At 42.7% G+C, this 13,576-nt stretch overlaps 1 non-coding gene across 1 annotated transcript; it reads right to left on the bottom strand.

Annotated features, from left to right (window-relative positions):
- Positions 1–13,198: 13,198 nt before the first annotated feature.
- LOC119948276 lies at positions 13,199–13,336 on the bottom strand. The gene has a single exon (XR_005456683.1). It is a non-coding gene; the product is annotated as a small nucleolar RNA SNORA7 (small nucleolar RNA).
- Positions 13,337–13,576: the final 240 nt, after the last annotated feature.

Raw genomic sequence — 13,576 nt, 5'->3', positions numbered from 1 at the left:
AGACCCAATATGGTGCAAAGCAATGACATATAAGGGATAGTCTTCACCTGGGCAAAAATATGGTTAGCATTCCATTTTCTTTACATTGATTTGAATTATCCAGGCTGGTCTCTAACTCCATATCAGTCTCAGTATCTATAGCCTTAACTGTGCAGCTCTACTGGGTAGAGAGCACTTCAAAAGACTTAGAGGTATGCTAAAACAAATCAATAAAAGAAAATGTTCATGGTACGAGTTCAAGTCAGATAAAGGCAATTAAAATTTCCAAAGGAGAGGATTTTAAAAAGATAAATGTATATTTACAGATGCTCATATTTATGTTTGCAAGGAACTGAACTTTATTAATAATAAAACATTTCTATAGCTACCACTACCTAGGAGGTTAAATGGCGAATTATTGAATTATACAGATAAACCAACCTTATATGCCTGTTGTTTAGGATGTGGGAAATTTTGGAATGGGTAGAGGTGGGGAAGGAAAGGAAAAAGAGCGTGTTTTCAAACATTGTTCTCTTCTTTGACAACCAGACAATGATTCAATTCTGCATTTCACCATGTCTTTGTAGACTTAGGGAAGGGGAAGAATTGAATTTAAGTAAAATGTGTGTTTCCCAACTGAAAACTAGATATTGGAGCATGGAATCTTTTATTACCATCTACTATCAAATAAATATTCCAAATTAATCTACCAGTGAATGCCATCAAACCCTCTTGAGACCATTCTGCGCTAGATCCCAAAGACCATGGCAATTCTGGGGTTAAAGGGAAGGTTCAGATCCACTCTGGGATAAATCCAAGGGTCCACCAATAACTCTCATCTGAACTGAATATCCAAGTCCCCTGCAAAGCAGGCTCCAAGTCCCAAGCTGGATTGGAGGTCCTTCATGACTGGACAGTCACCTGCATATAGCAGTCACTGGACCACTACCTCAGAGACTTTTAAAGATATTCAGAGTCTGTTGGACTGGAAGAGTTCCCCTGTGGATTGAAAGCTTATTTGGACTGCAATTTGCAGATACCTTGTTGAATCCTCAGAATGGGTTGAATGGGACTGGCCTACACACAGTTCTGTTTCACTCTGATTGTGGGGAGAAAAGGGTCAAGTGGAGCACCTTCAATTCTGTCAGCCAAGCATTCTTCAGCATGGTAGAAAGAGCACAGGACTGGGTGTCAGGAGACCTGAGTTCTAGTCCTGGCTCCACAACTTGCTTGTTGTGTCACCTTAGGCAAGTCACCTAGTTTCTCTGTGCCTCTGTTTCCTCATCTGTAAAATGGGAATAAAATACATGCTCTCCTTTCCTCTTAGACTGTGAGTCCCATGTGGCACAGTAAATGTGTTTAAATTTAGCTATCCCGAATCTACCCCAGTACCTAGTAAACACTTAATGCTATTATTAGTATTATTGTTATTATTTATTATTATTATGTCAGACAGTAGCATAAGCATGTTGGTGAATTTCTCAATATAGCCAAATTTTCTTAGCAATTTCCAGAGTCCTGAAATCATTTTGGAAGGTAAGTGAACACAATATAGAGACCTTAGTGATGCTCTCTGCATGTTTCCTGTATCAGCTGAAAAGATTGTATTTGCTGCGCTGAGCTTTGCTATATACTGGTCTTGTTTCAATATTTTGTAGGCTGTCTTCATTGTTCTAACAGTGAAGGGAAGAGGTCATGGGAGTGAAAAGTGTACTCCACCCACACAACTAATTTTCATCCAATAAACTTTAATTGCTGCAAGACTTGAGAATACTCATGGTAGTATTTTTTCACAGAACATATATATATCTATATATCTATATATATAGATATATATAGATATACATATATAAAGTAGATTAAAACAATCATTGGTTGGATGGTAATTCCCTCTGTGGTTTTGAATCAGTGGTCTCACGTTCATCTTGTGATTCCAAGATGCATCACATGAATAACCCATACTCCATTCAATATAATTCCTAATTAGAACAAACCTGTTTCATCATCATTTTCTTCTACAGGCAAATTAATTTTCATTATGTTAAGAAAAAAGTACTCGCCTACAGTAGAGGAATTGCTTTAGAAAAGTCAAAGATTTCAGGTGGTAGAACAAAGTAGTCTCCTTGACATATCCAAGCTGTAAGGTGAAGTTTTGATCATTTTAAGCATTAAAGTTTCACTAAGAACAGATAGCAGATTAATGCATGTACCATGGGTCATTAAGAAAACCATTTGATTGACGATTGTACTTCTCTCTTTTAGTTTGTGACTTTCATAACAATTGCTTCTCAAACGTTATCTGTCCAAAGGTGACATATAGATTTTCTTTAACCACAAGGAGGAACAAAGGATCTTTCATTCTCATGCCCATCATATTTTATCCTTTAAAAGTACTTTTGGTGTTTTAGTATTTTCTTTCGCTGTCAGTTTATGCTTTCATTTTTGCATGGTTACTTAGAAACTCATGTTTGCTCTATGTACATTCTCTTCTTATGCTTTACCCTGAATCTTGCCACCTCATGTTCTACAGATATCCTTATCTATTTTATTCCAAATATCGACAGTCCTGATTGAGAGTTTACTGTATGCAGCTCCCTTTCCTAGGAACTTGGAGAGTAATAATGATGCATTTGTTAAGTGCTTACTACGTGTGAAGGACTGTTCTAAGCTCTGGGGTTGATACAAGGTAATCAGGTTGTCCCACGTGGGGCTCACAGTCTTAACCCACATTTTACAGATGAGGTAACTGAGGCACAGAGAAGTTAAGTGACTTACCCCAAATCACACAGCTGGTAAGTGGTGGAGCCAGGATTAGAACCCACAACCTCTGACTCCCAAGCCCGTGCTCTTTCCACTAAGCCATGCTGCTTCTCTTCAAGAAGTAGTATTGAGAATAAATCATGTGATCCCTGCCCTCAAGGAATTTACAATCTAATGGGGAAAGCTACTGAAAAGTTAACCAATATGCAATACTTAGAGTGAGATAACAGATGTTAACAACCACTAAGCATGAACAAATGAAGCAATAGTCATGCTAGTCATATTTAATGATGACATTTATTAAGCACTTAGAGAAGCAGCATGGCCTAGTGGATAGAGCATGGGCCTGGGAGTCAGAAGGACCTGAGTTCTAATCCCAGATCTGCCACTAGTCTGCTGAGTGACCTTGGGCAAGTCACTTTGCTTCTCTGTGCCTGTTACCTCATATGTAAAATAGGAATTAAGACTGTGAGCCCCATGTGGGACAGGGACTATGTCCAACCTGATTACTGTGTATCTACCCCAGCGTTTACAACAGTGCTTGGCACATAGTAAGCACTTAAATACCATTAACAACAACAGCAAGCACTTACTATGTGCTAAGTGCTGGGGTAGCTACTAGGTTATGAGATCAGACACAATACGTGTCCCACAGAAGGCTCACAATCCATCATCCTCATTTTACAGATGAGGAAACTGAGTCCCAGAGAGGTTACGTGACTTGCCCAAGGCAACATGCTGGGTCATTTGTGCTCTGGGTATCAAATCTGGGCCTCCTGACTTGAAGTCCCAAGTTCTTTCCACTAGGCTATCCTGTCTTCTGATCGTTAAAAACATGAGTGCTGAGGTGGGTGATTGGTTAGTCTCAGATGGAAGTTGGAGGAATAATCAGGGAGTGATTCTATGATGAGGTGGCTTTTTAGGGCAGCTTTGGAGAAAGAGAGAGATATGGTTTGAAAAAATGAAACAGGGAGGGCAATCCTCATGGTTCTACTGAAACCTAAATATTCTGAATCTCATTACCTGCCTCTTTTGTATGACAGGTTTTATAGTACCAGGCTATTAAAGAATTAAAACCTGGGGAAAATCTACTTCCCTTCTCGCCAAAAACAGGGCTGTAGTTGGTCCGATATAAAAATTCGTGTGCTGAAGTTTCCAATCATCTAGTCAGGAGTTCATGTGCTATAACTGTAGTCAAAACAAGTGGCCCCAGTTTAAATATTTAGTATTTATCATATGCTTTTTACTTAGTCATGAGTCAGAAAATGATATTTTGATATTCCCAATTTTGATCATGACAGGGGCTCAACATATAAATCTAAATGAGAAATAAAGCAGTGTATTTCAAAGGAAGAGAGAGCGAGGACTTCAATTGATGGTCTGATTTGTTTAGTTGATTAATATTTTGCATATTAGCAGAAAGCACTTCTTCCTTGGTGGAACACAACTGAAACTTGAAACGCCATGTTCTAGGTCAAATGATCCCATATCCTTTCTGCATAATAAATCAGCCCACGAGGGAGCCCATAAATGTCCCAGTTGTTTACCTGAAAGGAATTAGCTGAAATTGGGATGAAAACTTGAAAAACCGTGTGGTCTAGTGGATAGAGCATGGGCCTAACCATGCTGGGGTCTAATCCCAGTTCTGCTACTTATCTGCTGTGGGTGATCTTGGGCAAGGCAGTTAACTTCTCTGTGCCTCTGTTACCTCATCTGTAAAATGGATACTAGGACTGTGAGCCCCAGCTGGGACAGGGACTGTGCAACCTGTTCGGCTTATATCTACCCCAGTACTTAGTACAGTGCCTGGCACATGGTAAGCGCTTAACAAATACCATAAAAAATGTCCCAGTTTGTGATATCTAAGGAAAACCCTCCACTCTCTTCTATCATCATCATCATCACCACCATCAACAGTATTGATCAGGTGCCTATTGGGTGCAGACAACTGTTCTCATGCTGGGGAACACTTGAAAGAAAGACACAGCCCCTGCCCTTAAGGAGTCTGCAAAGCATCTTAGTTTCCTGAAATTTCAGAAAGGCAGGATAGTTTAAGACCTGTGGAGCCAAGGTGGCTGTACTAGTGATAATTCAAGGGTCTTCACTCTAACCACTTCATATCCACATCTGTGCCCTGGAGGGCCTGGTCTCCTTGGGGGCAGGGAACACCCCAGCCTGAGTGCTATTCCCATTAAAAATGAAGATGAGCAGGGGATACACCAGAAATGAAGACATTCAGCCCAGCAGAGTGAAATTAGCACAGATTGAACTCTCCAGGCTCCTTGTCCTACCTCCAAGTAAATCCTGTACAATTCTAGTATCTTTCTTTTCTTAGTAATGTGCCCAATTCATCCCTGCCCAGGTGTGTTCTGAAACTGGGAGTGGCAAAGAGGGCAGGGATTGTTTGGCCTCTTCACGGGTTCAGATGTATTCTAGGATGACCTTGTCACGTCATTTGTGAATCCTGGCCAGACAGCCTTTAAAGGACTCTTGACCCAAGGCATTCTAGGAAGAGTGGAAATGAATCAGCAGTATCTGAGTTAAGGTCAGTCTCCATTCAGAGATTTCCAGCCAACCAGAGTAGCAGTCTCTTTTCAAAGTACCTATCCTTCTGGTTACAGTATTCTGCCCTCCTTTCAGTGTGGCTTCTGAATCATTTTCCTCTCCAGATCCAAGGTGATACATAGGTTACGAGGGAGAAATGCAACCCAGTCACGCCCTACAATTATTTAGCATCTTTCGATTTTGTTTATGTGACTTGGACAAGGCCACACAGCAAGTTAGTCACTGACTGGATTCACTCATAGGTCATGTGACTTTCATTCCAGGGCCTCATCAACTACAAATAGATTGAGAGGGTCTAACTGGGATACTTCAATTATGACCTATTATTCATGCTGTACTGCTCCCAAATCAAGTTGAGATTTTTATCGCACACTTTGTTCCTCTAATGCTAACCTTCTCTCTGTATCTCGATCTCGTCTGTCTCACACCCTCCTTCCTCATATCCGACAATTACTCTCCCCTGCTTCAAAGCCTTATTGAAGACACACCTCCTCCAAGTTGCCTTCCCTAAGTCCTCTTTTCCTTTTCTTCAATTCCCTTCTGCATCATCCTGACTTGCTCCCTTTATTCATCCCCTTCCCAGCCCCAAGGCACTTATGTACAGATCTGTAATTTATTTATATTCATGTCAGTCTCCCTCTCTTGACTGTAAGCTCATTTTGGACAGGGAATGTGTCTGTTCATTATTATATTGTATTCTCCCAAGCACTTAGTACAGTGCTCTGCACACAGTGAGCACTAAAGCATAAATGCTCATCAAATTGCAAGCTAAGTAATTTCACTCAAAATTCTGTGACAGCACTGTGACTCCCTCCTTCCTTGATTTCCTTACCTTCCTTCTTCATTTTTCTCGTGAAAAAAAAATTGGAAGGGACAGAGCCTGGAAAATTAAATGATGGAGAAGTGTCTGGTTCTTTTTGTGCCAATATGCTATGCGTCCATTTCTCTGCCTCTTTCCCCTCTGAATTTTCACCTCTCTCTTCCTCTTTCTTTCCCTCTCTCTCCTTCTTCCATCCCTCTCCTGATTTCATCTTCCTTCATCTCTGTATCCATTTGTCTCTGACTTTGTGTCTCTCTCTACTCTGTTGTTTCTTAGTGTCTCACCTCTTTATGCCTCCTTTAGATGAAGCTCCTCCTGCCCCTTCCTTTGCCTGCTGTAAATGAAATTGCAAAAAAGTGGATTTAGGATGTCAATTATAAATAAAAGGGGACAAGGAAAAGAGTTGACTGACCAATAGAGTGACTTTAAGAAACAGGAGCAAGTGATCAGAGGTGTGAGGAACAGGCCAAAGGAAGGATGGATCCTTTTTTCATTTTGAAGTGTCAGATTTTAGGGGTGGTCTTAAATCCTGGGTTTGCATGGTTTCAGAACTGTGCACTAATGAATAATAATATTAATAACAATAGTGGTGTTTTGTTAAGCGATTACTATGTATCAGGAACTGCACTAAGTGTTAGAGTAGATACAAAATGATTAGATTGGACTCAGGACTCACAGACTAAGAGGAAAGGAGAACCCGTATCTATTCCCATTTTACAGATGAGGAAACTGAAGCACAGAGCAGTTAAGTGAGTTGTCCGAAGCCACAAAGCAGGCAAGTGGCAGAGTCAGGATTAGAACCCAGGTCCTTGGACTGTCAGGCTTGTGCTCTTTCCACTAGACCATGCTGCTTCTTTAGGCAGACTATGCATTATATGCAGAATGCTCCAAGGGCACTTTTACTGTCATTTTTCCCAGCATTCCCTGTGCAGCCAGCTAAACAACATCACCTGTTTTATTCATGAAGAAAATAAGGTTTGGGAAAGTGAAGCAATGTGGTCTAATGGAAAGATCATGGGCCTGCGAGTCAAAGGACCTGGGTTCTAATCCCAACTCCACCACTTGCTTGCTGTGTGACCTTGGGCAATTAATCAATTAATCATATTTATTGAGTGCTTACTGTGAGCAGAGCACTGTACTAAGTTCTTGAGAGAATACAAAATAACAAAGTTGGTAGACACATTTTCTGCCCACCACGAACTTACAGACTTTAGTATAAATAAATGAATTTTGGATATATACGTAAGTGCTGTGGGGCTGAGGGAGGGCTGAATAAAGGGAGCAAATCAGGGTGACACAGAAGGGAGTGGGAGAAGAGGAAATGAGGGCTTAGTCAAGGAAGGCCTCTTGGATGAAATGTGCCTTCAGTAAGGCTTTGAGGTTGGGGAGAATAATTGTCTACTGGATATGAAGAGGGAGGGGCAAGTCACTTAATTTCTCTGTGCCTCAGCTTCCTCATCTGTACAATGGGGATGAAATACCTGTTCTCCCTCCCACTTAGACTGTGAATCCCATGTGGAGAAGGGATTGTGTCCAGTCTATCTTATAATCAGCACTAAAAACGGTGCTTGGTAAGAGCTCAACAAATACTGTTACTATTATCATTAGTACCTGTATAAGGCTTCCTAGGAAGCTCAAGTTTTAGCCCAGCCTTTAGATGGTTCTTTAATCCCACCTGTTCAGGACACCTTCTCATTTAGCTAGGATTAAATTATACTGGTAAAGGGTTTAACAATTTTAACATGGATGAAGAACTGATTTTCATCTACAAACACCAGGATTCACCATTTGGAGACTAACTCCCCTTTTAATTGTCAAGACTGTGAATTATTTCTTCAAGTTTTGCTACTCACTGAGATGATTGAATGATGAATTTCAAATTACAAATAAATAAGAAACTGAAGAAGGTGAAAAAAGAATATACATCCATACATCTGACCTGGTAATGGCCTTTATTTTGTTCTTATGTTCTTAATACAGTGCAAGTCTAATGAATTTCAAGACAAAAGAATTTAAACTTTTATACCATTAACATGCATAGCCTCCAGAAACATTCTGCTAAAGTAGAAAGTTTTATCAAAACATAGAAAATACCCAGCCAAAATACGGAAGCACTGAAAATGCTTTTCTTTCTTTTTTTTTCCTTTTATCACATTGCAGTTTCTGCATTTGTGTTTTTATGCAAATAGAGGCAGCTCTATATCTTGAATTTTTTTGCTTCTTGGTAGTGGGAAGTGCTGAATAAAAAATGTCAGAAATAATAGATGGCCTGAGGATTAACAGCCCTGTATTTGTGTTATGCATGGGATAGTGATAAATGAGGGAAGCAGGTCATATGGTTTCCTCTTAACCATTTTCTCACTCTTCACCAATACGGGGCTAGATTAAAAGTTGGTTGTTTAAGTGGGCCAGCTGGACTAGCAAATCCAACACCTAAGAGTTGAATGAACAGACTCAGTTGTCAATACAATGAAAAGCACTATTGCCTTCAGCACTGTACAAGGGATTACTTTGAACTATGTGGTGCTTCTAAATGATGACCCATAAAAATCACTGCTTTCGGCCAATTTTTTCAGGTATAAAATTTTGGGATTGTTTTTCAAAAATCAGTCTCACTAGGCCTATAGGAGCAGCTTCACCCTAAATGTTGCATAAAACATATTCTATATACGTACACATACCCATCTATATGAGTATGGGTGTGCATGCATGCATGCGAAGGCATACATGTTTAAGCAGAGCATGACCCTTCTGGCACTGTTGCACTTCTTACCCAGTGCCTGGTGCTTTTTTCTTTAATCCCACTGGGTGTCGCAATCTTTCCAAATCTGCTCTATGATAGTCACTCCACTTCTGATAACTGCACTCCGGGATGACCTGTGCTGCCTGCCAACTATCCACTGCTATACCACAACATTTGAGGTTTTGCTTTACTTGTGTCTTTAAATAATTTCTTCTGGCTGTCTCTCCCCAGATGATACTGTCTCCCCTGTAACTCTCTCCCAAAGGGAGCTGATTTTCTCCCATTCCCCAAGACTCCCTGGGAAAAAGGGCCTCCTTCATGTAATTGCATCCCTCAGTCCTCTCTTTCCCTTCCTTTTGAAGTCCACACCATCCAACCACTTCAACTACTCATCACCATTATTTACCATTATTTACCCCCTCCCCCAGGCTCCACCTCCAACTTTCTGAACCATTTAGACCCCTTTCTCACTTTCCTTCTCTCTTTCTCTGTCTCTACATGGGTCCTCAGGGATTTCAACATGCATGTGAATGTTCCTGATGATTTTTCTTCTGCCCTCTTCCTCTCACTCCTCAACTCCCCCAATCTCCTGCACCCCCGCCATCTCACCTACTCGCCAATTTGGCCACATGCTCTATCTAATCATCTCTATTTGCTGTACAGTCTCTAACCTTCCGGACTCTAGAATTCCACTCTCTGACCACAACCTCCTGACCTGCCTTCTCTCCCGTAGTCCCCCTCCCAACAAATCTGTTCTATTTACCCACCAAGACCAATGATCTCTTGACCTTATCCAATTTTCTAAACTCAACATGCCCCATCTGTTTTCCATACCCTACCTACCTTCTCTCAGCACACATATCCACACCCTCAACACCATCCTCTCAATGAACTAAATTCCTTCTCTCCCCTTTCCCTCCCTGTACCACCAACCCACAGCCATAGCCTTGGATTACCTCTACAGCATGCATCTTCTGCTCTTGTGCACAAAGTGTAGCATATTGCTGATAGAAATCCAGACTCCAAGCCAACCATATCCATCTCAAAGTTATCCTCACCTGCTAGTTAATCAATCAATCAATCGTATTTATTGAGTGCTTACTGTGTGCAGAGCACTGTACTAAGCGCTTGGGAAGTACAAGTTGGCAACATATAGAGACAGTCCCTACCCAACAGTGGGCTCACAGTCTAGAAGGGGGAGACAGACAACAAAACCAACCATCTGAACAAAATAAAATAAATAGAATAGATATGTATAAGTAAAATAAATAAATAAATAAATAGAGGAATAAATATGTACAAACATATATACAGGTGCTGTGGGGAAGGGAAGGAGGTAAGACGGGGGGATGGAGAAGGGGACGAGGGGGAGAGGAAGGAGGGGGCTCAGTCTGGGAAGGCCTCCTGGAGGAGGTGAGCTCTCAGTAGGGCCTTGAAGGGAGGAAGAGAGCTAGCTTGGCGGATGTGCGGAGGGAGGGCATTCCAGGCCAGGGAGATGACGTGGGCCGGGGGTCGACGGCGGGACAGGCGAGAACGAGGGACGGTGAGGAGATTAGCAGCAGAGGAGTGGAGGGTGCGGGGTGGGCTGTAGAAGGAGAGAAGGGAGGTGAGGTAGGAGGGGGCGAGGTGATGGACAGCCTTGAAGCCGAGGGTGAGGAGTTTCTGTCTGATGCACAGATTGATTGGTAGCCACTGGAGATTTTTGAGGAGGGGAGTAACATGCCCAGAGCGTTTCTGGACAAAGACAATCCGGGCAGCAGCGTGAAGTATGGATTGAAGTGGAGAGAGACACGAGGATGGGAAATCAGAGAGAAGGCTGATACAGTAGTCCAGACAGGATAGGATGAGAGCTTGAACGAGCAGGGTAGCAGTTTGGATGGAGAGGAAAGGGCGGATCTTGGCAATGTTGCGGAGCAGAGACTGGCAGGTTTTGGTGACGGCTTGGATGTGAGGGGTGAATGAGAGAGCGGAGTCGAGGATGACACCAAGGTTGCGGGCTTGTGATACGGGAAGGATGGTAGTGCCGTCAACAGTGATGGGAAAGTCAGGGAGAGGGCAGGGTTTGGGAGGGAAGACAATGAGTTCAGTCTTGGACATGTCGAGTTTTAGGTGGTGGGCAGACATCCAGATGGAGATGTCCTGAAGGCAGGAGGAGATGTGAGCCTGGAGGGAGGGGGAGAGAGCAGGGGCAGAGATGTAGATTTGGGTGTCACCAGCGTAGAGATGATAGTTGAAGCCGTGGGAGCGAATGAGGTCACCAAGGGAGTGAGTGTAGATCGAGAACAGAAGGGGACCAAGAACTGAACCTTGGGGAACCCCCACAGTAAGGGGATGGGAGGAGGAGGAGGAGCCTGCAAAAGAGACTGAGAATGAATGACTGGAGAGATAAGAGGAGAACCAGGAGAGGACGGAGTCTGTAATTAACTCTGCCTAGCAAAAATATTTCTCTGTCCTTATCACCTATCATGCCAATTGTCCATGCCGGTCATTTCAGATGTTTAACTTCTTCCTCCTCAAACCCCCTGCCCCCATCTCTTGTACCTGATGACCCACCACATCATTTGTTGATAAAATTGAAACCATTAGGCGTGAATTCTCTAAAAAAAATCCCTGCTTCTCTCCAGTCCCTTGCTCCTCCTGTCCATTCTTTGACTCTCTCATATTTCCCAGAACTATTTCAAAAGATTTCCCAGATCCCCTAAAATTCTTTCCCTTCCACTGGTGCTTCTGATCCCACTCCTCCTCAACTTGCCAAAACAAATGCCCCCTCTCTGGCCACCATTTCAACTGCTCACTTTCCAATGGCTCCTTCCCCACTGTGTTCAAGCATGCCCATGTATCCCCCAACCTAAAAACCCCTCCCTTGACCCCACAGCTCCCTCCAGCTATCACCCCATCTCCTTCCTACCATTCCTTTCCAACTTGAACTCCAACTGGCCTACTGGATAGAGCATGGACCTGGGTATCCGAGGGACCTGGGTTCTACTCCCAGCTCCATCGCTTGTCTACCATGTGACCTTGGACAAATTGCTTAACTTCCCTGTGCCTCAGCAACCTCATCTGTAAAATGGAGATGACTACTCTGAGCCCCATGTGGGACTTGGACTGTGTCCTATCAGACTGTGTCTTGTGTGCTTGTGTCTACCCCAGCTTTTAGTACGTCTGGCACATAGTAAGTATTTAACAAATACCATAAAAAAGTAATTGAGTGAGTTGCCTACACCTACTGCCTCCACTTCCTCTCCCCCAAATATCTCTCCTTGACCCCCTCCAATCTGGCTTCCACCTCCTTCATTCCACAGAAACTGCCCTCTTGAAGTTCACCAATGATCTCCTTCTTGCTAAATCCAACAGCCTCTACTCCATACTAACAATCCTTGAACTCTTAGCTACCTTTGAAACTGTCGAACACCCCCATCTCCTGGAAACATTATCCATTATCACACCTGCATATAAGTATATATGTTTGTACGTATTTATTACTCTATATATTTTATTTGCACATATTTATTCTATTTATTTTGTTTTGTTAATATGTTTTGTTTTGTTCTCTGTCTCCCCCTTCTAGACTGTGAGCCCACTGTTGGGTAGGGACTGTCTCTGTATGTTGCCAACTTGTACTTCCCAAGTGCTTAGTACAGTGCTCTGCACACAGTAAACGCTCAATAAATACGATTGAATTATCCAACCATAGCCTCACTGTTCTCCCCCTATCTCTCTAGATTCTCCTTCTCAGTCACTTTTGCAGGCTCCTCCTCTGCCTTTTACCTCCTAAATTTGGGAGTCTCTCAAGGCTCAGTTCTGGGTCCCCTTCTCTTCTCCATCTACACCTGCTCTCTTGGAGAACTCATTTGTTCTCATGGATTCAGCTACCATCTCAATACTGATGATTCTAAAATCTACCTCTCCAGACCTGACCTCTCTCCTTCTCTGCAGTCTCACATTTCCTCCTGCCTTCAGGACATCTCTACTTGGATATCCCACTGATATCTCAAATTTAACCTGTCCAAAACAGAGCACCTCATCTTCTCACACAAACTCTATCTCCCTCATGACTTTCCTATCACTGTATAAAGCAACACTATCCTCCCTGTCTTACAAGCCCATCTTGTCTTATACCATCAAGTCGTTTCCGACCCATAATGACACACAGACACATCTCTCCCAGAACGCCCCGCTCTCCATCTGCAATTGTTCTGGTAGTGTATCCATAGAGTTTTCTTGGTAAAAATACGGAAGTGGTTTAACATTGCCTCCTTTCATGCAGTAAACTTGAGTCTACGCTCTTGACTCTCTCCTGTGCCACTGCTGCCCAGCACAGGTGAGTTTGGACTTGTAGAAGATTGCCTTCCACTCACTAGCCAGTGCCCAAGCTAGGAATGGAATGGGTAGGCCTCTGCTTGACTCTCCATCCCATAGTTGAAACTGGTAGAGTACTGGAAACTCTCCAGGTGCAACCCTGAGAGGGGTACAAGCCCATAACTTTGGCATTAACCTCAACTCATCACTCTCATTCAACCCACATAGTCTGTCAGAAAATCCTTTTGGTTCTACTTTCACAACATCTCTAGAATCCACCCTTTCTTTTCCATCCAAACTACTATTATTCTGATAAAAACCCTTATAATCTCCCACTTAAACTACTGCATCAATTCCTCGCTAACCTTTTGGCATCCTGCATTTCCCCACTCCAGTCCATACTACACTTT

Source organism: Tachyglossus aculeatus, chromosome X4 (genome assembly GCF_015852505.1).
Source record: "Tachyglossus aculeatus isolate mTacAcu1 chromosome X4, mTacAcu1.pri, whole genome shotgun sequence".
Lineage (NCBI taxonomy): Eukaryota > Metazoa > Chordata > Mammalia > Monotremata > Tachyglossidae > Tachyglossus > Tachyglossus aculeatus.
This window is presented reverse-complemented; position numbering and strand designations above follow the sequence as displayed.